Consider the following 22,756-nt stretch of genomic DNA (forward strand, 5'->3'; position numbering starts at 1 on the left):
ATACTAGGACGCCAAGGGTTTTAAGGTTCAAGGAAGTTTTGTGTGGTGGAAGTGTTGCACACCTAATTGCTTTCACTACATAGCATGGTGGTGCTGTCCAGTGAAGCTCGAAAGATGTGTACTGCAGTTTGGCAAAGTGAACATATAATTGGTTTTTTACGAAGATCTGAATAATCAACTACCTCTAAAGTTATAACTCTGTACTGAGATGTGGCTCCTGACTCTTTAAATTGATGTTTTAACAATCGGTGACACAAGTTCAAGAAAATTATCAGCTGATGTTGAGCTTCAATGGAATGTCTCACAGAACCGAGCTTGGAAAGCATGAATGTTTCATACCATAATCGTGTGCCAAATTGTGCAATATGTGGTTTCGCACCTGCTGCGCCATTTATGAACCGAGGATTACGCACCCTTCTTGTACCCCTTTAGGTGGGTGCTTTTGCAGAAGGTGCTCCTACAGATTGGGGTGCTAAGTAGCACACTAGGATACTTTTAGGGCTCAAAGGGTGTTATAAGGCACCTGTCTTCCGGGATGGTTCACAAAGGGTGCTCCTGCGGCGACAGAATCCAAGCACCCTAAAGGGTGTAAAATATTCAGTTTTTAGGGTGCTCCTGCGCCGACAAGCTGAAGCACCTTTTTGGGCGTAAAAAGTTTTAGTGTGTATCTATGCTACAGAAGAAAACTCACTTGCACGACATGTTTCCCGAAGACATGCTCTGTTCCGACCCCGCGAAACAACAATGCTTTTCAATCGATAACGTATACACTTCCCCATCTAATAAATAAATTTACAGAGAACGCTAAAGATATATGTCGCCTGCCAAAGAACCCTTTACAAAGCGCTTTTCTGTCGTCTGACTGTGTCATTCCTAATTGCTTGTGATCCTTGTATTTTTCTGTTTTTATTGGTGAACACGTTTGAAATAAATTTGTCCGAGAACTGTTTTTTTCTGCCATAGAGTGAAACGAGGACCGCGTGTGTAACTGTGCGACTATCCCTGTGGAGAACTGTTTTTTTCTGTGTACAACAAGGCTTTGTTTTTATGCCCTGTGTACAACAATTGTTTTATCTTCTAAGAAGACGTATTCATAGTAGGTATTAGTGTTTCCTTGTGGTGTTTCTTGGTTATTTCCTGGTAACCTCGCGAGTATCTGTGTGTACAGTGCTGCTATTTTAATTTTCTTGGTGTCAGTGAGGACGCTTTGATAGGATGCATTTCTCGGTGTGTTTTACAATACTCCTAAAACAGGGGCATCCGCCTTGTCAAGCTACTTCTCACAGTATCTTTTTGCCGCTGCTCAATTCTTTGTTGAAAAAGGAAAATAAAGACTTGATTTGAAATATTGACAGCAACTTTATGTCGCGGGATGGTGAGGATAACAGTGGTATTACAGCGGAGTGACATGGCGCTGTCTGTTTTCTTTTCGTAGAACCGTAGCATTCGGTGTATTGACAAAAGACCAGAATTCCACTGTACTTAAAACTTCACTCTGAGTTCCTTAATTATAAAAAGCGAAACAAACTGGGCATAGTGTTAAATTCTTCCTAGCCTGCCAATTTCAGTATGACGCCTTGTTTTCACCAAGCGTACAACGGATTGAGAACTACATAGAGTGCATTCACCAGAAAGGTGGAATTGCCGTCAAATTGTCGACGGGACTTCAGTTGGTGCATGCGCTTTTGGTCAGAACATAATCTCTAAAAGCTCCACGAAAAAGATTTGTTCCCGAGCGGCCACGCTGTCAGGTGAGAGGGTGGCCTCCCGCCCTCTCCCTCATGTGCAATTGTACTCGCCCCACAATGCGCCGTGATACTATTGGCAGCGGTTATGCTTGGCTATCGAAGTCTTATGAGAAATCGCGTTACTTAAGGTATCAATTTCTGCTATCGGGTATTCTCGAAAAGGCATCATTGATGTCAATTAGGGGAAAAAATAAATTTTCCATAGAGTTTCTAGCATGCGAAAGTGACTGCAGAAAAATTACGTTACAGGGTCTGCGCTAGCGCTGCGATGCTGGTTAATGTAACATGTATTGGCGCGTTAACACGAAGATGTCCCGACATAGAGAATTCATCTTACAGCCAGGCCTGCGTGAATAGGCTTGTGAATGACTGAATAACTGTTGATTGCGATTACGCGTTCTATTATCTCTTGTCGTTAGCGTGTCGCCAAAATTTAGCCCGCCTCTACCCCACACAACAAAATGGATCACAGTAATTCCTTATGCTTTCCATAAAATACAGTTTCTTTTATCTTCTAGCCCTACGGTTCTCACCAAAGAATATACTCTTTGTCTGCTTTTTATAAAAAAAGTAACGGTGACAGCGTGGCAGAAACAAATTGTGGACTGCTTTTATAAACACGCGCACCGAGCTGTTGAGCGCAGTGAAGGCGTGCACAGCAACACAGCAAGAACATATGGTACTTTAGTGATGTTTTAAAGAAGTCATTACTTAGTGTTGCTGGTAGGTAATACGTAATTTTAGCCAAAGTCTGAGTGGCTGAGGCGATGGGCGGCCGAACCACAGGAGGATAGGCGATAGATTCACGGCCGCGGGGGCCCCGTTTTTGAGGTGGAGGTGCGAAGTCGATATTTTGGTGCACGCTAAGAATGCCCAAGCGGTGATAAAAAAATCATACACCCCTCAGTCTAACGACGACGATGGTTGCACGTGAAGCTATGTCGCGACGGATTAATTTATGGTCGTCTGCGTTTTCCAAACCGCTTCGACCACGTCGAAATGAGCAATAGGATGGACGCCGGCTTCATACGCGAGAGACTCAGCTTCGATACTGGCCACTGGAAGCGTTTTGTTCTTTTACTTCACCCGGGATTATTCATCATCATTAGAGAAAGTTGGCTTTCCTGCAGGGAGTTTTCGTGTTACAGACGCCTTTAGTGAGCATTGTAAGCCTTCGCTTTCAAATTAGTCCCTAGCCTCTACTACGGTGCTCCTCATACCCTAAGTATAGATTGGGCGTTCAAAACCCAAGTATGCAATCTTTTATTAGCTTCCTTCAGAAATTGTATTAGGATATTGCAATTATTAGCACATTGCAATTATTGCAAATCATCAACCAAGTAACCACCTGTATGCATCGTAGTTATCCTGAAATGTATCATTCCGCGTACGGCCCTTAGGTTACAGGCTTTTTCGCAGGCCGGGCTACTAACCCACGGCCACACGGGCAGTAAGTTACTGTGCGCCCCCACCCTCCATACACAGAGAGAGAGAACGAACTTCAGAAAGCATTGGCGGCTTTAGTTCGGGAAGCCAGCTGAAGCAGAAGAACCCACGCGAACAGAACTGCGATTCGCCGCCTCGGCTGCATCGCCGCCTCTCCGAGGTCCGAAGCGAGATACCTTGCACCTGTGGTGGCGGAAAGGTCGTGGTGGGGACGCCACCCCGCTGGCGCCGCACAATGGTTCATGTAGGAGCTGGCTGATACTGTAAATGCTAGACAAAGATTCCCTCTCGTTTTTCTCTGCAATCACCTCCTCCCTCTTTTCTAGCCGTCTACGGGAAATAAAAAGCCCTGTCATAGCTCACGGCCACACTTGCTCCTGCGCCCATCGGCTCGGGTACGCAGTAAGTCCGCCAAAATGGCACACTGGAAACATTTTCTTGAAAATACTTGCGAAGAAAGCAATCAATCTGCAGCCTCATAATGGTCAGAGCAAAAGAAAACAAGACATGAAGAGTACGAAAGACACAAGCGCTGTCTAACAACTGAAGGTTTATTTGGAAAACACGTAGGTTAAAGGAGCCATGAAGACAAAATGCAAGTTAGGTTTATTGGAAAGGCTGCTTAGTCCCGATAACAACGATACCAATATCATCGGAATATTAAAACAAATAATGGAGATAATAAAGAAAGCGTGTGAAGCCGTGGCGACTCCCTAGGCAATTTCCCTAAACTTTTCTTTGACGTCACAGAACCTTGACGTGCGATTGCCGGCCGCCCAACTGACTGGTCGCGAAGATACATGACTGGACCACTGTAATGGGGCATCTAATTCCAATTAAATGCAGCACTTTCACTGCTAACGTGCAGTTAACGCACTGAAAATTATGTTTTTACTGTTGGCCTGTAAGACGTCACTCTTCTCCATAAGGCGTAACACTAGCGCAAAATTTGAACGTTTTTTGGTACTTGTTCCATTTCTCTTCAATAAAAAGCATCTCTAGCGGCTGGAATAGAGCTGATTGAGATACTGTATCCTAGTTCTTTCAAATTAAACGAAGTTGCATTTTCTCTTCATGGCTCCATTAAGCAAAAATTGTGATGAAAAAGCAAAAAAGAAACATACGGCCCCCGAACCTTATCTCACACAAACACTCACACCAGAGATGGCAAAATTACCTCTGAAAGGTAATTAAATTACATTACTCATTTCTTTCCTAAAAGTTTTTAAATTTTTATTATATTACACTAGAAATTACAGGTGACCCAAAGTAAAGACATTACATTACTATTACTCTTCAAAAGTAATAAAATTACTTTGCAATTGGTAAACAAAATTCATCACTCATACACTGCCAACACATATACATATACACTGCAATCTCAAAAATATTTGTTTATACACCAACTTGTGTACAGTGAATTTGCAGCGCTAAACATTGATATGTTAGATATATTTCTCAGAAGGAGCCGATATTCAAAGTGGAAATCGCAAAGGCGTCCCCGATGTTCTTGTCTTGCTAAAAGGATGCTCCGCTGGTGCGGAAGAGGGCAGGGTTGTGTTGAATATACAGATGAACTTTTTTTTTTCGGGCACCATTGGAATGCTCCTGCATTCCCTGAACGCATAGAACGGGAATGTAGACGCACGAGAAAGCAGGCGCAGCTCTCATCGGCCGTTGTTTCCTTCGCGTTCGTAGAGTTTCACTGCTCAGAGACTCTCTGGGCATTGGAACTCTACTTGGTCGACTTTTCCGGCTTAACTTTTATGCCTTAAGAGAAACGGACAGGCTATATCGTAAAGTAATTCGCAAGGTATTGAGTTTTTTTGATGAAATTACTGGCCTGAAGTAATTCATTACATTATTAAATTACCAACACTCAACAAGCTTGGGTATTTCCCGCGTTCGCAGGCTTTTCCTGCTCATCATCACGACTTTCCGATTAAACTGTGGATCACAGAGCACTCTTTGCAGTGGCAAGACAAGTGTGAGGATGGGATGCCCCTAGGGATAAATTTGCGGGGTCTAGTGAACTGGTTCGTCGACAATGACCTTCGTGTGGTTGTTACGGATAAAGAAGGGTGCTTTGTTGCCATGCCTCAGGGAATGTTCGATGGAAAAGCTATTGAGGCTGTGGAAAAAAACTTCATGCCTGTATCTCAAAAAGCTTTCCGAATAAAGAAACGTGCAATTGCCCTCCTTGCTCACTTAAACCTGGAACGTTTGCATTCAAGAGTGAAATCGCCTAAGGGACTTGAACTCCAGAGTTTTTTCACACTAGAGACTCACAAGGCTCGCATTCCTTTCCGAGCCATCGTAACTGAGCGCAATTCATGGCAGCACCTTGTGTCGGGTTTTTTACAGACGAATGTGGCAGCACTAATAATTTTTGACCCATTCCTTGTAAGTAACTCGGAAGAGGTGGTGACTCTATTGACCGAGCAAAATCCAGCAAAGTGTTACGCATTCAGTGTGGACATACAGGACTTGCTCTATTCATTTCACCATGAGCACTTGATGACGTGCGACGAAGAAACCATTTTAGAGGACAACGACCACGTTACTTTCAGAAACAGGGCTGGAATTTTTGTGGAAGGCTTTCTAGAGCTAATGTGGTGTTATTTGCGCTCTACAGTTGTTTCGTTCGGGAAAGGTCTTTTTGTGCATACGTCTAGGGTATGTATCGGCTTTAGGGTGGCCCCAGCACTTAGTAACATTTTTCTTTCAAAAGTTGACAGAGCCTTACAACTACACTTCGAAGGGCCTGTATGACAAGTCTTTGGATATGTGGATGACTATTTAGTGTTTGTTGACCGTGTCCATTTTACCCGGTCTATGACCGAAGTTCTGAAAAGCTCAAACAAAGGGGCAAAGGCCTGACTTTAGCATCGGAAGTTCCACAAAATCATGTACTACAATTCCTAGACTTCTCTCTGCAGTTTCAGAAATATCAAATTTGCTGGTCATACTCCTCCCAATCTGTAAAGCCATTGTTAAAGTTTCATTCTGCACATTTTGCGATTGTAAAAAACGGGTTGGCCACTTCGTGTCTCGGCGCGGTGCTAAAGAATTCTTGTACTCATTTTTTGCGAGATAAATTTTCGCGCCAAATTGCTAGATTGGAAGCGGAAGGCTTCCCGCGCTTGGCTCTTGCTTCCGTGCCGCAACGATTGCTGAATCGACGGAAGCAAGAATAATTCTCTGGCTAGTATGTGGCGGCAACGCTTCCGAAGAGGAGAAGAAAAACCGCTGTGATTCAGTATCTGCCTTCTGTCTCACACAGCAAGTAAAAGATTGCCGGCCAGTATGACCACCTTGTCGTGTTTCGTGCAGGCCGAAATCTGGCGAGCGTATGTGCCGGTATTAATAGAAGTTTGCATGAAGGAGGAGCAGCTACTGGCGGTAAAAAGTACCATAAGGCCCGAAAAACGTTTCACCAAGTGCGCTTCTGCAGTCGTGTACTCTGTTCTGTTACTTCTCTGGAATGCAAAGTATATCAGCCAGACGGGACGATGCCTAAACGTCTGCTACTTCATTCAATTGCGTGCCTACCTCGCACTTGTCGCGCCACTGCAAAGAGTGCGGCGGCGCTCCGTAGTTTAATCAGCAGGCGTGATGATGAGCAGCAAAAGCCAGCGAACGCGGGAAATAGCCCAAGCCTATGAGCAGAGACATGTGCGTGAGCCATCCGTCAATTTTGCTTACGGATGATGAGCTTTGTTTCTTTGTTTATTGAACTTCTGACAATAAAATGGCCAAGGTGCTGAGGCAAAAGGCGATTGAGGCATTGCAGTCGCCCAAGGTGCAGCAGCTGCCGCCAAAGACGACTGCAATACTCGCCTGTCTAGGCCCCCAGCACCTGACAGCACAAGCGAGAGCAGAAGCAGCTATACATGGCAAAATACATACAACAAGCATGCACACATCCGGTATATCAACAGCAACATATGCCAAAATAAAGCATACTAAGAAGACATAACTGAAGAGAATTACACGCTTTTCTTGCGTAACAAAATGTACCAGAAATCAAATTACCGTGCCCACTCTTCGTTTTTGCGCAGAAAAAGTAATATAGCGTAAAAAATCACAAAGTCAACAGATCTACAAGAAAAATCCTAAACATCATGGAGAAAATACATTTTGGTTTTCCGTTTAAAAGCGTATACCGAGGAAGTGTGTTCAACCATGTCAAATAGTACAGGGTGATTGTTCAAGCGATTAGGAATTGGCAATTTAAGTGTTTGAGTGCCATAATTAGTTCGAGTTCATGTTTTTATAAAGTTATGCCGGAAATTATACGCTACTTCAGTGTTAGTTAAATTAAAAAGAAAAAGCTCTGGGTTAGTATTGAACTCTAGAAAAATCGTTTCAGCCAGTGGTTGATTAAACAATGACTGAACATAACGTATGCAATCTTGTTGAAAGTATGCATATGTATTGGTATAGTTTGAGAGAATATGAATGAACCGCAGACCCTTCTTTTGCATGCGATGCAAGCCAACCATGAGTCATTTTGACGCAACTCCCCATACAAGTAAGCAATAATGTAACCGTGCATGCACATAGGCAAACTAAAGTAGCTTTTTTATTCTCGTAGGCAAAAGGGCTCTAAATTTACTTAACATGCCAGTGTGTTGCGCAATGTTACGTTTAATAGAACTTATATGACATCCCCAACGAAGGTGTTCATGAAATACTACACTTAGAAACTTATGGTCAGAGACTCGTTCCAAACGCTTAGATTCAAAAGTAATTACATTACTAAGAGTAACAGTCCTGTTAATAGAACAAAATACTATATACTTCGTTTTATTAATTTTCAGGTGAAGCTGATTGGAACGGAGCCATTGGGATGGGCTTTCGAGCCATGAATTTGTTAAGGAAACAAGAGATGATATGTTCCGGGATGAAAAGAAGACATTTGTGTCATCTGCGTAAAGCACAATTTCTGGTGTGTGGGGGATATTAACTATGTCATTTATGTATAGAATAAATATTATCGGTCCTAATATTGACCCGTGTGGGACGCCAAATTTTATATATTCAGTATCTGAAGACATGTTATGAAGTAATACATACTGTTTCCGATAAGCTAAATAACTCCGTATCAACTCGAGTGCAAGACTTCTTATGCCGTATTATGGTAACTTAGCGAATAGGATTTCATGTTTATTCGAATTGAACGCTTTACTAAAGTTTAAAAAAATACCTAGAGTGTACAACTGTTTCTCTATGTTGTCTACAAGTTTTCTCTAATATTTACCAGAGCCATCTCCGTTGATTTGTTTTTCTGAAACCCATACTGATTAGCTGATATTAGATTATATTTATTTAGGTGACTTGTAATACGGGAATTAATAACTTTTTCTACTATTTTCGAGAAAAGAGGGAGTACAGATATCGGCCCATAATTGGTAATGCAATCAACGGCACCTGACTTATATAAAACAGAGACTTTCGCCACTTTCATTTTATCCGGGAAAATTCCAGTGGATAAAATACCGTTTGTTACGTGACAGACTACATCAGCTATGATGTTCGCTACAGCTTTTTAATGTTCGCTACAGGTTGTCTTCTTAGACAAGTCAGGTGTTTCAGTGGTTGCGTGATGCAAGTTTTTTGAGACATTTTTGATTTCTTATCGCAATTTTTTCATACATCACACGTGTTCTTTTTTGTTATATAACTTCACGTGCTAGACAGCGCTTATATCGTCCTTACACTTCCTGTCCTGTTTTCGTCTGCGCTGACTTTCATAATGCGATACTTCGTGCCTTCGCCTGATTAAAATAGCATACAAAAGCCGTTAACTTCGAAGATCCTGTGGCCTTTCCACCAAATAAAATATATTGACGAGCGAACTGAACAATATAACTTTCAATGGAAACTTCCTCTTCAATGTAACGGGCTCAGGGCCTGAGCGAAGCTTGATCGCCCCTGTACTTGTATTTTGAACACCACTCCATTTGGGATCCCAACTTCTCCACACCGAGGTGAGTAAAAACTGTTTTTCCGCAGACAGTATTATAATGTCTGCTGTAGGGGTAGGCAGTTAAAGTATTCAATGCCCTAAAACTAACGACAACCGATCTCATCGCCTGCACTACAGCCGCCTTAATACAGAAACGTTCTCATAAACTGCTCGCTCCTAAGAAATACAACAAATTCAATATTTATACCGAGGCCAGGCTGAAACCACCAAATCTCAGAAATGCCTCGGTTTTAACAGATAAAGGAACAATTATGCCAGTGAAGAGGTAGGCCACGTCGGGTAATTTTCAGAAGTTTTGATACAGGGAGTCGGGCATAGGCACACGCATGGGACCCTATTAGGAAGCCAAACGAATGGCCATAGATACTACAGAAGGGACGATCTGCGATACGGCATGGGACCGTACACAGACACACACACGGGGGAACAACCAACGTCCTGCGTCAGGCTTGTATTACAGTGGGGCCTATCGGCACAGCTGTGTCGCTTCGAAGTTTGTTGCGTGCACCCATTGTCGTCCCTGTTGGCAAACTCAAATGGAGGGTCGCGCCCACACCGGATGCCGATCGGGGTGCCGCGCCTGTTGTGGTGCGTCCGCAACTCGTCGTCTCAGCCGCAACTGTGGCAACATATTGCACGCAATACGGGCCTGCGATCGACATTCAAAGTTGGCCCGCATCCCGAATCCAAATTTGGCATCAAGGGAGGCAAGCCTGGCTGACCCCAGCGCTGCGACAAAGCTCATGCTGACGTCCATAGCGGAGGAAGCCATGGCCACAGCTTCCCAAGAGAGTGCCCTGAAGTAAGGGTTCTTAGCAAGGTAAAGTTTTCTGCCTTCCTTCCTTACCTGCTGGGACCATTCACAGCGGCAGACGTTCGATGATGATGATCATGATGATCACACCCTCAATGTTTTTGCCAACAGGGGATGGGCCAGGGCGAACTCAATTGCTGAAATTCGCGAGGACCTCAAAAAACTAATTTATTCAGGGAAAGAAGGAGGACATAAATTGTAACTTTGTTATGATTAAGACCCGAATTACCAGTTAAATCTTGCCCTTCAGCAATTCACGCGACCAGAAGTAGAAAGAAAAGCTTGAATACATTTAAATATATTTATATATATATATATATATGTATATATATATATATATATATATATATATATATATATATATATATTATATATATATATATATATATATATATATATATATATATATATATATATATATATATATAGTATAAGTAAAGAGTCGGATACAGAGTAAGAACAGTAACAAAGAAGGTTTACTTACGTAGCGGCAACGGGACTTGCCTTCATCAGAGTAAAGTTACATGATTTTGCTATCGCAAACATTTGGAACACATTTCTTACATAGGTTTGCAGAAAACTGAGAAGGAGCGGAATATGTTTCGGAAATGGAGAGTATTCGTACAGTGGGGCTACGGCTATGATACAACAACATCAAACCAAAAAAAGAAAAAAAGCGGGGGGGGGAGCAAGAGAGAAAGGGGTCGTGTTAACAAAGCAGCGTTCAAGGTTGCACAATGACGGGTCAACGTATGCCGCGTGGGCACAATGCGGGAAACTGGACATACCCAGCTTTCTGGCTCAAAATTACAACCTCTCCGGAACCTAGCAAAGCCACTGTAGGAAAATGATATTTGGCATAAAGCTAGAAGCCAACGTGAAGATGAAAACGCTAAAACAAAAATTTCAGGTTTCTGACAATTTGTTTGTGCAATTCGCTGTCAAATCTAACTCCCCATGCATTTGTACGGGATAGTTCTCATGGCTCAGGAACCCAGTCGTGCAACGTGCGCTACTCGAAACTGTGCACAAAGCAAGCATTCACCCCAAATATTAGCTGTGCAAAAGAACTTTTCATTTCGCTAAAAAATTGCAGAGTAATCACTGTTGAAAGAACTGCCATAAGCGGGAAAGCTGCACATGAACCGCGGTTTCAAAAGAAAGGGAAAAGTATACAGTAAGGTATTCAGTGGTTGGGGAGACTGGTTGGGGCGGAAGCGAAGATGGATGTGCCCCCCGCGGATGAAGAGAATAGATACGGAGCACAAAAGAGCATTTCACAGAAGCTACCAACTGAACAGGAAATAGGTAGGGTCACAAAAGGTTAAACATCAATAGATCACAAAGAGTTAAACATTCTTAAGTGATGGTGGGAACGAGGCCTCCTTCCCCAGGACAAATGGCATTGTTGACCAGCATTAGGCTAATAAAGCTGCTGTATTAGGAGAGATTCTGCGAATTCTGATGGGAAACTCAAGGGTAGGAATAATGAACATAGTTATAAAAATTATAAAGCGCCATTTTTATTCGAGGGATAAGCACGTTATTTTTCCGTAACTTTTATTAATCCCAAGTGAGGCTGACCCAAACCTATAAATGAGATAAGATTCCCGCACCTCGCGGTCGAGGTGCGTTTTGAAGGCGTATTCTAAAATCGTTGCTTTAAGATGTTCAAATGCATGCCCGCGACTGTTCACATGTCTTGACAGGGGCACATAGGGGCAGCTTTTTGCATGAGAGCGGTGATTATTGAACCGTATTCGGAAGGGCGTTTCCTTTTGGTCGATATATCGTTGCCTACAAACAGTGCACTCTACAAGATATACGACATTTGCGGAGGCACAGTTAAAGTTACCTTTTATTTTTACGTAGTAGTCTGAAGCCGTGCTGGTGGCGCGCTGTGTAGTGGTCATGTGTGGGGATACTTTACATCGGAGTGTATTGCAGGGCATGCAGCCAATAGTTGCCGTTCGGTTGATATGAGAGTTATTAAGAAAGTCACCTAAATTCTTATTACGCCGGTAGAGAACGCTTGGTGGTTCGTAGAATATGCTTTTTAAGCGGTCACTTTGCATTAGGATATTGTGATGTTTTTTTTAGCATGGTTGACACTCTCGGAGCGGAGAATGAGTGAGTTATAACTAAGTTAGTTTCCGGGTTCCCGTTCGGGGCTTTTTTCTTACAGATTACGTTACGGTTTAATTGGTTGGGTCGCACAATAGCGTCGTCGATAACTTTTTCCGGGTATTTTTTATTCAGGAATAACGGTCTTGAGTTCTCGACAGTTTGAGTCAAAGTCGGCTTGGTTTGAGCAAATTCTCCTAAATTGGTGGGCTTGGCTGTAAGGTATTGCTCTCTTGCGGTGTCTGACATGGCTACTTCGGAAGTGCAAGTACAGCCGCGTGTCTGTCGGTTTTCTATACAGTTTAGTTTGAAGACGACCTTGGAAGGTAGTAACGGTGACGTCCAGAAAGTTTTCACTGTGTTCCGAATAGGAATGAGCAAGGGAAATACTAGGATGGGATAGGTTAAATGCCTCAATGAAGGTTAGGAGCTCCACCTCACCGTGTTGCCAGATCATGAATATGTCAACAATATACCTTTTGTAGTACATTGGCTTTAAATTTTGGGTGTCAAGAAAGTTTGATTCGAGGTTAGACATAAAGATATTGGCGTAGTTAGGTCTGATTCGAGTTCCCATTGACGTTCCGCTGACTTGCACGTAATTAACTTCGTCGAACTCAAAATTGTTAAGTTCAAGAATAAGCCTAAGGAAGGTTTGGAGACCAGAAGAATCGATATGTTTGTCGCACGATGAATGCTCATACGCAAGGGATACCGCGGCGATGCCATCTTTATGGGGGATGTTGTATACAGTGACGCAACTTCGAGGGTGACCAGAAGGCAGTTATCAGGAATTTCAATTTTTGAGATGTCTGAGAGAAAGTCATTGGTATCCTTAATGAAGGAGGGAAAGCTGGGCGTAATGCCGCAAATGAGATTATCCACATAGCGCGAAAGGCTTTCGATAACAGTGACAATGCCAAAAACAATGGGGCGCTCTAGGTTATCCACCTTGTTATTCTTTGGGAGAAGATAGAATTTACCGGCGACTGGGCTTAAGGGGATCAGGGAACGAGCCGTGGTTTCATTTATTGTTTTATTTTTAACAAGCTCAGCTAGTTTATGTTTGGCAATTTGCTTGTAGTCTTGAGTGGGATCATTGGGTAGTGGTTTATAGAACGTCGATAATGATAGTTGCTTATTGGCATCGTTAACAATTTTTATAACTATGTTCATTATTCCTACCCTCGAGTTTCCCATCATAATTCGCAGGAACTCTCCTAATACAGCAGCTTTATTAGACTAATGCGGCTCAACAATGCCATTTGTCGTGGGGAAGGAGGCCTTGTTCCCACCACCACTTAAGAATGTTTAACTCTTTGTGATCTATTCATGTTTAACCTTTTGTGACCCTACCTATTTCCTGTTCAGTTGGTAGCTTCTGTGAAACGCTCTTTTGTGCACCGTATCTATTCTCTTGATCCGCGGGCTGCACACCTATCTTCGCTTCTGCCCCAACCAGTCTCCCCAGCCACTGAATACCTTACTGTATACTCTGCCCTTTCTTTTGAAATTGCGGTTGTCCAGTTTCCCGCATTGTCTGAACTTGCAGCCCACGCGGCATACGTAGACCCGTCATGGTGAACCTTGAACGCTTCTTTGTTAACACGACCCCTTTCTCTCTCTCGCTCCCCCCCCTTTTTTTTTCTTTTGGTTTGTTGTTGTAACGTAGGCGTAGCCCCACTGTATGCAAACCCTCCATTTCCAAAACATCTTCCGCTCCTTCTCACAGTTGAATGCAAACCTATATAAGAAATGTGTTCCAAATGTTTGCGACAGCAAAATCATGTAACTTTACTCTGATGAAGGCTAGTCCCGTTGCCGCTACGTAAGTAAACCTTGTTAGTTAGTGTCCGTGCTGTGTATCCGACTCTTTACTTATACTATTTCGGCGCGCTTTGTAAGTTTCTTTCTCTAGATATATATATATATATATATATATATATATATATATATATATATATATATATATATATATATATATATATATATATATATATATATATATATATATATATAAATATATATATATATATATATATATATATATATATATATATATATATATATATATATATATATCCTTTTTTGGAAACGCAAACGGTAATCCGCCAATACATAACATAAGTGAAACAGGTAACGCCAACCTAAAACGCTCAATTGGATTCTTTAAAGCACCTATCTAGCGGCAGAGAAGCGGCGACTGGCGAGAAAAAAGTGGTTGTTTGTTCCAGGGACCTGGCACCGCACGGTGAACCGCCTACTTTCCGCCAGCCTCACAAACGCGACTTCCTCTTTTCGCTCTCGCATTTTGGCACATACCCAGGTTGGGATTGTCTGGCATATTGCGGCGTGGAAACTCTTGACCTTTCGGCTGCATGAAAACAATGACCACCACCTTTTGAAATTTCCGAAATAAGTCACGCACAGTCCCCATCACTGAAGTGGGTCGATAAGTTCGAAGAGGAGAGAGCCCGACAATCTCCTAAAACAAGGTCCTGCCAACAAACATCTAAATATAAAGTCTCAAGTGTTTCATTTATAGCAATTACAAGTGTGTCAGGGGAGATAGTCACAGTATAGTATTTAGGTTACGCTTGTTAAGTAACAGCACTAAAACCAGTGGACGCGGAGACAGGTGGACGCGAAGCAACTCGGTCCTGCGTATGAACACCCCACTAATTCTTGCATCTGTATCGACGTGGTGTAGCGGGGAAGCTGCGGCGCCCGCGAGGCACAGTACGGCGGTGGGCACTGTCTCCTATCCGAGGAGCATTTGCCAAATTGTTGCTATTTGTAGGTGGCTGCTCGACATAAGCCGCAAGACCTTATAAACTGTTTGGTGTCACTTCCTACCCCCGGCCAACAGAATTCGTGACCGTGTCGTACCCCTAAGTGATCATCTCTGACATCCCCATGGGCCACTCGAAGAACCTGTTTCCGGTAATGTTTTTGACCACCAGTTGTTAGGACATCTTGCCCGTTGCGAGTTCGTAGCGATGGTACGAAAGATTTTCATAATGACCGGCGTACAACGGTTGCCTTTTCCGGACAAAAATGTCTTGCTCGGTTTGCGGAAGCAACATTTTAAGGTAAAGTCGTTGCGCTGTTCCTCCCCGAGTTGAATGTTGGGGACGTCAAGACAACCTATGGGTGGCGCTTTCGAGGACACAAGCTTGGGCTTCCCTTTGATGACGGAAAAAAGTAAGATGGGATGGCCTTTGGACGTGGGATTCTCGTCGAAATTAGCTTCCCCTGAAGAAGCTTCCGATCTGGTCCCTCTGTAGCCCCGGTTCGGAATTTGAGTTGGAGGCACATGCGCATCAGCGATATTACCTAACACAAAATCGTACATGAGCTCATCCATGCAAGCAGCGGTTATTTTGCCGGTGACATATGGCGTGTAAACTGTAATAACCGCCTCCTGTAGGATTTTGGCTGATCCGTCTGGCAGAAGCACTTGGCAGGTCTTCCCGCTCAGGCAGTTGTCCGAAACCACCCCAGGCGGCACAGAAAGTGTTTTTACAGACCGGCCCGCCTATGGCAGCTTTCGGGCATGTCCGACCAGCATCCAGGTTCTGGAAGCCACTGATCATACGATGAGTGGCCAACATTCGGCCACCAGCGCTTCGGTATTTCTCCGGCCGCCCATGTTCAGACGCAGAATGGCAGCTACCTGGCTGCCAGATATTCAGTTCACTTTCGGCTGCCGATGTTGAGAAAGAGAACAGCCGAAACGCGTGTGTGATACGAATAATCTGAAAGAAGGAATCTGGCTGCGCGGTTTTGGACGGATTCAAAGGTCTACAGAAGTTGGTTTCTTGCGGGTGGTAGGTGGCGTTGCCGTAATTAAGTTTGGAAATGACGAGTGCCTTCATGCAAGCAGTTTAACAGATTATGGTGAATGGGAAAGGTTGCGACGTAAATACGTGAGGACGCCATTTCATGCGTTATTAACATGACTGATATGGTTGAACCAAGTTAAATTGTGCCTAGGTTGAACCAAGGTAAATTGTGACTAATGTGTTTGCCTAAGTACTTGACTGATGTACCGGAGGGTAATCCAGCATTGGTTAGGTAATACGAGTGGGGTGCATAATTAGAACGACGGTGAAAGAGATTAAAGATTTTGTACTGACGTTAAGGGACATGAGCTATTTACTGCACCACTCTTGAACAGCAACGCGATCGTTTTGAAGGTCAGTTTCATCTGAGGAATCGACTGTTTGCTGGTAGACAACGCAATCATCCGCGAAGTGGCGGATATTAGAAGAGACAACGTCGGGAAGGTCAATAATTTAGATTAAAAAAAGAAGGGGCCCCAGCACGGCGGCTTTGTAGACAGCTGAGAGAACCTGGGACACGGGGGGATTAGTGCAAGTTGCATGAACAAAGTTCTGACGATGTGTAAGATAACAGTTAATTCAGTTTATTGTAGGTTAAGGCGGGATGTAGGTTAAGGCGGCATAGCTTGAATATTAGTCGAGAATGGGGGACTTCATCAAACGCTTGTTCGAAATCTGAAAAAACGGCGTCAATTGAAATGTTGTGGTCAAGATACGAATGCAGGTCATGAAAAAATAAGGAAAAATTGAGTGTCGCAACAGAGGCCTTTACGGAAACCATGCTGGGCGGGAGTAAAAAAGTGGGACGACGATAGTATGTAAGAAAGTAAGACATGTGTCGACAAACTGAGACCCAACATTACTAAATGATAACGTCTGATCAGTCGATCGTAGGAAAATTTGAATCTCCCAAAAGTAGAATGAGGGCGTTCTGAAAAGTAGCCTTTAATCCGAACAAGGCGTCATCAAACAAAGCCGCAAAAGGGCTGTCGCTGTTCGAAGGGCAATAGTACACACCAGTCAGCATGGCTAAAACACGTGTTGTATCAAATCTAAACCATTTCGAGTGATGCCAATGAGTTAACAACGCTGCATTGTAACTGGCTATTAGTTGCTATTACCACGCCGCCACCGCGCACATTACGGCTTTTATCCTTACCGAAAATGTCAAAATGTTTAATCGTGGGAAGTACTTCAGTATCAAGTACAGACCTGTTTAACTAGGTTTCTATGAGTATGATAATGTTATTGGAAGATGAATTCGCTAGGTCACACAAAAAACTACGCTTCGGAATTAGATTACTGGTGTTAGTGAACACGAATGACAGAAGTGGATGACTGGGTTGAGAGGAAGACTTTGTAGGTTTATCTGGGTGCTATGAGGTCAGTTCTGTAACAACTTCGGTGGTCTGATCAAAAACGAAGGTTTTTTTCCTTCAGAAGTAAGTTTGTCGAATTTCTTTAAACTGCATATTGCGAGCTTTCCCAAATTCGGTCAGGTTCCTTCGAGCAAGGCGAAGTTTCGGCGAGGAGACTTCCGGTATGCTGTAATTCGTGTTTTTCAGTTGACTACACAACGAGAGGATACTTTGTTTGTGTTTGAAGTGCGAAAACTTAACGATTACCAGATGGGGCCGGTCCTGGTGAGAGGAACCTAGCCTGTGGGCGCGTTCGATATTACGCCGCTGAATGGTGAGGTTAAGATGTTGGGCGCGAAGGTTAAGGACACGCTTTCCGGATGCTTACCAAGTTTCATGTTTTAAGCCATCAAAGATCAGTTTGGAACCCCTTGATCTATTTTCAGTATCATCTATACGCGCAGACAACGGAGAAACCTGGGAGACACACGCTTTCGTTGTCTAATCAACGCTTCAAACGTGCGTTTTAGCTGATGCAATGGAAGCACAGTAACATTACATTTTTTACAATCGAGCGTTCATGTCAGAAAATGTTTTGCAAATGTATTGTGTGTATGTTTGCTCATGTAAAATTAACATTTCTTTCGACGTGTTTTGTATTGTTGCAGTGTAAGTGTCTGGTTCTACAGCACTGTCAGTATTATTTGTTGTATTCCACAAAGCATCATTGTATATCCTCGCCTGCTGGGCTTGTAATGGCCTCTGGTAATAAAAAGTTTTGATTGAGTGATTGAGGGATTAGCATGTTAATCAGCACACTCCTTGGAGGTGTTGTACAGGCATTAGATCAATGTTGTTTGGCGTTCGTATGACTGACCCCCCTCTAGGTTGTCACGCTGTAATATTGCGGTATTTCAAATATTGAATATTTGAGCAATAAATCCGTAAACGCAAAAACACACACACGCGTGCACTAGTATAATCCTTCGGAACGTTCCGGTAAAATATTTTATACAACGGTCCTTATGTTGTTCATGATAATGCCGGCACATGCCAGCCATGGAGCTGTACGATAATAAAAAACTCCTTGTTCTGTACTTTAAAATAGCGACCAGACGTTTGCAACTGATTCTAGCAAAAAGAAAAGCTGTATAAAGATGTTTGGACCCTATTTTTCCTTGCCGCCTATACGCTTTACAATAGACCAGGATTTCAAAATTTTCCCCGCAATAAAATGGCACGAGCAACGCTTCTGGGGAACAACGGATTTGACTTTTTATACTCAACAGAAGTGCCTGTACCCACCAATTTATTTTTAGAATTGTGTGGTCACGACTCGGGCTCTTTTTTATATCTTCATTTAGTGGGATGGTCTGTTCTCAGTCTCTTTGATGTAACTCGGCAGGGTTTGTTAGGGTGCAAAATACACACAGCGCTGCAATTTTCACCGGTACCGCTATTATGAAAGGCGAAATATTTTTGGTAATTATCTGTATGCTCGGCGCTGCTCGGTGAGCAATGTTTTCTCTGTTACAAATTGTGTATTTAGCTTTTGTACTCTTGTATTGTCGGGAGAATGAAGGTATTATGAATATTTTATAGTTGTATTTTCCACGTGTCCGGACAAATGTTGCAGGTGATATCCACGTATGACTGGAGAATGTACAACGCGATTGATTTATTTAACTACTGAATAGGTAATTTGGAAGGGAAGGGAATTGCTGCATTCGCGATTTGTTGTTTGTAATCGATGAAGTGCAGTATCAGGGCAATACTAGCCGTCATGGTGCTTAATTTTCGGGGCACATAAAAGACAGAGACCCTCTACGCTTGTGGGGTTTAAGACGTGGCCTCGGGAGTTTTCAGATTTGAGATGTTTAATTTTACGGAGATGAGACAATGTCAGGTGTTTGGTCTTTATTGCCGTGACCAAACTGAATGGTTTTGTTTTTTGTTGAGAGTGTAAACTGATATGCAAATCAAGCGCCCCTCCGTCTAACGACGAAAATGGTTAAATGCGAAGCTTTGTCGAGAAGGATTTCTTGGTCGTCGTCTAAATTCGGACTTTGACTCGCTGGGGGTTACGACATCGATTCGTTGAATTTTGACATTGACTAGCACGTGTTTCGCACTTTGGTCACAGCGGCATTAACTTTGACTCTTCGGCATTCCTTTTTCCCCAAAGAAAGCTCCGCGTTGATATATTGTCCTCGTAAGACGGAGGGGTCATAATCGTTTTGTCTTATTTTGCACGTCCATGCACCCGTCTAAAAACGCAAAGAACTTTGTCAGTGCCGACACGGTGCAATTGGCTAAATGTTGGCTGTATAAGGCGAGGAACCCAGGTTATGTTCGACAGACACAAACGATGACCTTTTTCTTTCAATCACAATTATAGTCATGTTCAGAGAAAGTTGGCTGTCCAGGAGTGTGTTTTTTAAAGGGTAATATGCATCAGTGTGAGATACAACGCTTCCTTTTAAAATTCAAGATTTTCTCGAGTAAGAAAAAATTGGAGCTCTCAAAAAGCGGGTAAAAAATGCTGCGGGCCTCGACGATTTATCAGGAAACCCGCATCACCAGATGCAGCCTCTCCTTAACTTGCCTTCTCAAATAGCCGACGGAGGTCTCGTTGTAGCTATCTGAAAAAAAAAACAGCTTCGCACGTCTCCATAGAATTTAAAGATGCGATTTTTACTGTTTTCTACTGAGGTTAGCCTTAGACGTGGTCAGTGTGCACAGAGAACAATGGATGTTTCCCCATCATCCGCCTTGTTTTCGATTATTGTCTTATGTTCTCGACCAAACGTCATGTCCAACCTAGATTTATAGATATTGGGGATTACAAAGAGAGGGATCACCGTTCTCTGGAGCTAAAGCCCCCACATTTCACCTAGGATGATGATGTTGGTGGTGAGGTAAGAGGAAACAAATTACAAATGATGTTTTGGTCAATGTGACTATGAGGCAGCAGATGGGGAAACAGCGCTAAAGTACAATCAGCCCTGTGCTGTTTTGCGCCACTAATATATAGCGGTGAAGAAAAGACGAAAAAAAAGGTTGTCGTCGGAACACCTAGCGGGCCACTCGACGTTCTTACGCTTGGGGTGCGCACGGCAAAATATTAAACTTCACCCACCGAAGGCGCCCGCACTAACGTGCCAGTACGCAACCAGCACTCGGCGCGTAATTAGAGCCCGCGTTTCTTTGATGGGTGACCCGTTTAAGCCGTAGTGTTCGGCACTTAAAAGAACACTGAAGTGAATTTGTTAAGCTCCCGTTTTTGCTTGGACTGCGTAGACTGGCTCAAATTAGCACACTTTTCATCGTTTATCCGGTTGACAAATCGGTAATTATTTTACAAAGCGCGAAAGAAGAAAAACTACCATGCACGGTTTGCGGCGGCCGCACCAACTAAAGCTGTGACGTTAGTAGGAGCGGGCACCGTGATTGGACGATGCCCAAGGTGAGCAACCAAACAAGTTTCGGTTTCGGTTTCGGTTCTGTAAAACACAACTGGTGGCGTTGTTGGATGGGCATTCTCAATAACTCAGTAATCATCGTACCGCGCTTCTGCCATGTTGTCAGCTGTGAAAATGCATAAAGGTAAGCCTCCCAGAACGGCTTGGAATCGTAGCATTCACTAGCCGAGGCCTACGCAGTGCATGGACGCCCTCCGCGTACCCGCAGACGCCCAAATGTCATGCGCTTTTCCCCCATATTTGGAGCTTGCCTCACTCATGCCTGTACCGTAAAAAGCGTGTTCGCACCAGGCCAAGGGTCTGTTCGTTCTGGCCTGTGCCCACTGCCCGCAAGCAGTCGGTGCTTATGGCAACAGCACGCCAACGAGAACTCGCTAGCGTGCCAGTGCCAGCCTGCGCGCGTTCTGTGAACTAGTTCGTGCAGCCATGAACGTTGCGGCCCCAAAAAAAGGTGAACTGAATGTAAAAAACATCGGCAGAAAACAAAAAAGTTAACTTAAAAAAAAGCACGTACCCGCGGGGACTCGAACTCGTGACTTGCAAAACACTTGCGGCAACACACCCAGCAACCCCAGACCACTAGGCCACGAGACCGGCTCAGCCGACCTCGGTAATGTAAGGTATATATTGTACAACACGTTTACACTTTTATTTAGTTTTAGCATTTCAAGCAGCTTCGGTGACTATTTGTTGTATTGCGCTCGTGCAGTAAGCGTACCCCGAGTTTCCACAATAGCTCACGTCTAGCAATTGCATTTCGTAGACGGAAAAGCGTTCGCAGATGCGTAGTCGTGCTGCTGATCGCTGTCGTTGTTCGGCCAGCGTAAAAAAAGTGCTTCCCGCACCCTAGTTTTACGCTGTACGGTAAAAATATCAGTTGATTTTATTTCCTTAGTACCTATATTGACTGCACTGACTGTTCTCCCGCCTTCAAGAGGCCTTATATTTTCCTATTGGCGTACCAGTCAGCGAAGCGTTGCATGTGCGCTTGTGCAGCGCTTGTGTGAAGCGACCTTGACTTGGAGCTAGATACAGTGTACAAACTAACCAAGTAAAGAAAGGCACATTCTTCCATTCACAAACGTGTCCTGGCTTCGTTTCGACTGAGCGAACGAATTGCGACGACCCGTCGGCGGCCGGCGGACGAAACGCTGGGCCTACTGACTCTGTCTGAATGCCGGGGCGCCGTGCAGTAGCGCAGCCAATGGACCTCTCCCTGTATGTAAACAACGTGACGTCACGAAGCGCACGTGCGCGACGGGTGGCGCCTGCTCGCGGCGGCGAATTGCGGTGGCGGTTGGCAGAACGCGCCTGCTGCGACGGCCCGGCCCGGCCTGGCCGCGCGGCGCCCGAAAGGAACGATGCGCCGTTGTTTCGGGCCGTCACTGGCCGCCCACATTGCAGGTGGGGGTCTAGCTATCCTAGCTTCGCCCGTCGCACCTCCATGTAGCTTTCCGCATCTACAACCTCCGCAACACTTTCGTTTAGCGTACGGTCAACTGAAGGGCGACGCTTTCGGATAATCTGTGCGCGACAGCCTAAACGAGTCATTCTGAAGGTTGGTGCTTTTGCGACGCATTCCAAGAATGTTTTTTTTTAAGATTCTTTGTGTTCGGACACATGCCAAGGAAATCTAATTCATTGTTGATTTCGAGGTCTGCTTAAGCTAAGCGCGGTGCCTCAGGCAGCGTACGCATACGCTCCCTGTTCTTGGTCTCTTTGCGTCGCCCGGAGACAGTGGCGTACACACGATTTCATGTCGAGGGGAAAAAGGAAAGGTAAAGCATGAAAGGATTAAAAAGTAAAATAAGCAGCAACGAAACAAAAATATGAAAGCAACAGCCAAAAATTACTCGAATAAAAATATTGCGATGATGTTCTCTACGTGATCGACCGATTGTTTTGTTACCTTTTTCCCCAGTGAAATCGCGAAACGGTTCATCTTCA

The 22,756-nt window shown here is 43.9% G+C and overlaps 1 long non-coding RNA gene across 1 annotated transcript in view; it reads left to right on the top strand.

Annotated features, from left to right (window-relative positions):
* Nucleotides 1–18,680: 18,680 nt before the first annotated feature.
* LOC144165090 (uncharacterized) overlaps nucleotides 18,681–22,756 on the top strand; it is a 49,511-nt gene continuing 45,435 nt past the window's right edge. The window contains exon 1 of the long non-coding RNA XR_013321353.1: nucleotides 18,681–18,838. This is a non-coding gene — a long non-coding RNA (uncharacterized LOC144165090). The remainder of the gene's footprint in view (nucleotides 18,839–22,756) is intronic.

This window comes from Haemaphysalis longicornis, unplaced genomic scaffold (assembly GCF_048455015.1).
Source record: "Haemaphysalis longicornis isolate Haplotype H1 unplaced genomic scaffold, Haemaphysalis longicornis Haplotype H1 scaffold_14, whole genome shotgun sequence".
NCBI classification, from domain to species: domain Eukaryota; kingdom Metazoa; phylum Arthropoda; class Arachnida; order Ixodida; family Ixodidae; genus Haemaphysalis; species Haemaphysalis longicornis.